The 2,009-nt window shown below is 38.9% G+C and overlaps 1 non-coding gene across 1 annotated transcript; it reads right to left on the reverse strand.

The window, feature by feature from the left end:
- Positions 1-1,504: 1,504 nt before the first annotated feature.
- LOC136506344 (small nucleolar RNA R71) lies at positions 1,505-1,608 on the reverse strand. The gene has a single exon (XR_010771552.1). It is a non-coding gene; the product is annotated as a small nucleolar RNA R71 (small nucleolar RNA).
- Positions 1,609-2,009: the final 401 nt, after the last annotated feature.

Raw genomic sequence — 2,009 nt, forward strand, 5'->3', positions numbered from 1 at the left:
TAATTTATCATTGTGTTTATGCATGAGTTCGTATAGCGCTCACTATATGTTGTGGGTGGTCGACATTGTGTAAGCGTGGTGCTATACGTTGTTTACCTATGGATACACCCTATATTCCGGGTCATGTGGTATATTGCGGATGTGACACTCCCCTTGAGTCCTTTGTAGTCCACTCCCCGAATATAGGTGCAAGTAGGGTCCGGTTACGATGGAAGAACAAGCTTTGTTCTTAATCTTCCTTAGTAATATCCCTTATGTGTAGATATAAAGATAACCTTAGCCATGACTACTAGGTGTAATTGCACTAATCAATGTATGCTTTGACTTGTAATTAAGGATGCCTTAGGAATTATTCCTCTAATATTTTACCTGACCATGCTAATGCCATAGAAAGGAGTACTCTAAGTGGCTTTATCATTATTGATGATCAATATTTATCATATATATATATATATATATCTTATCCTCTCACTCACCCCTGTTAGGAGTAGAATATTAGTTATGGTTTACTCCTCCATCAATAGTATAAGTTATCAATACATGTCCATGCTAGACCTTCCCTATGGTAAAAATATAAATAACGATACCTAGAATACTCCCAGGTAAAGTGCTACAATGGTATAATTATTTGTACGCTTGCAGATCCTTTTCATTCATATATTTATATATTCTTCCTAGTCACATAAATTAATAAAGAACTACTTAGTATTATTCTAGTAGTAATGCTATGTAGTACCAACAAGCATCTCTGGCATCATCACTAGGGATGACAACCTAGTAAAGTAATGTTAGGAGATATAGGTTTATAATAGGTGGCTACTAAACAAGTGACAAGTTAATAAATACCAACAAGCATTTCTGCACACCGTTGCCGAGGAAGGTAGCTAGGCAAAGGAAGTATTGATAAACTTATACTTGTTGAAGTGATTGAGGAAAACCATTGACCTCTGCTGAAATAGGCTTACCCTTCTTTTGTCTACTTGTGTATCTTATGCAGGGTAATGTATGACCAGTTTTGACCTTCCAACAAACTACATTGAAGATCTAGAAGCATTAATCAGGAGGTCTAAGGCTAAACTCAAGAAAGTTTTAGCTTTAGAGTCAGAAGACAACTAGATACGGTGAAGCTTAACACCTCAATTTGAAGCTATGTCTAACAGGACTCTCTGTGAATTCTCTGCTCCAACTACGGCCAACATCCATACTAGACCAACAGTCAATGTTGGAGACAATGGATTCTAGCTCAAGCCAGCCCTCATCAACATGGTGCAAGCAAGCCAATTTTGTGGAAAGGCACATGAAGATCTGAATGCACATCTCCAACACTTCCTAGAGATCTGTAGCACTTTCACCATCAGAGTCACTCATGATGCCATACTACTTTGCCTCTTGCCATTCTCACTCTTAGGAAACTCAAAGCAATGGTTCTACGCCAACAAAGATAGAAATACTACATGGGATAACTGCTCCACTACCTTCTTAGCAAAGTTCTTTCCCATATGCAAGACCAATGAGAATTTCAAGCTTTCATCAACAACATGATGAATCTATCCCTGAGGCATGGAAACGTTTTCAAGATTACATTGTAGAATGTCCTCATCATGGGATAGAGAATTGGCTACTCATGCAGACTTTCTACCATAGGTTGACCAATAGTACCCGTGAGACTATGGATGCTGCTCCTGGAGGTGCATTCCTATCACTCACCATACCAGCTACAATAGCTCTTGTGGAGAAGATGGCCTACAACCAAGGTTGGAATGAAGAACGTCTATAGACCCATAAGAGAGTTGGAAATATGCATCAACTCAAGGAGGTTGGCATGCTGTCTACCAAGATGGACCTAGTGATGAAGAAGCTTGAAGATTGAGCCAATAAGAAGCAAGAAGTCATGCACATTTATGATTCTCATATGACATGTGAATTATGTGGAAACACTGGGCATTCAGGGAACAGTTGTCCTAAAACCCAAGAGGATGTGAACTTTGTCAACAACAGCAACTACTTTC

The sequence above is a fragment of the Miscanthus floridulus genome, chromosome 14 (assembly GCF_019320115.1).
Source record: "Miscanthus floridulus cultivar M001 chromosome 14, ASM1932011v1, whole genome shotgun sequence".
NCBI classification, from domain to species: domain Eukaryota; kingdom Viridiplantae; phylum Streptophyta; class Magnoliopsida; order Poales; family Poaceae; genus Miscanthus; species Miscanthus floridulus.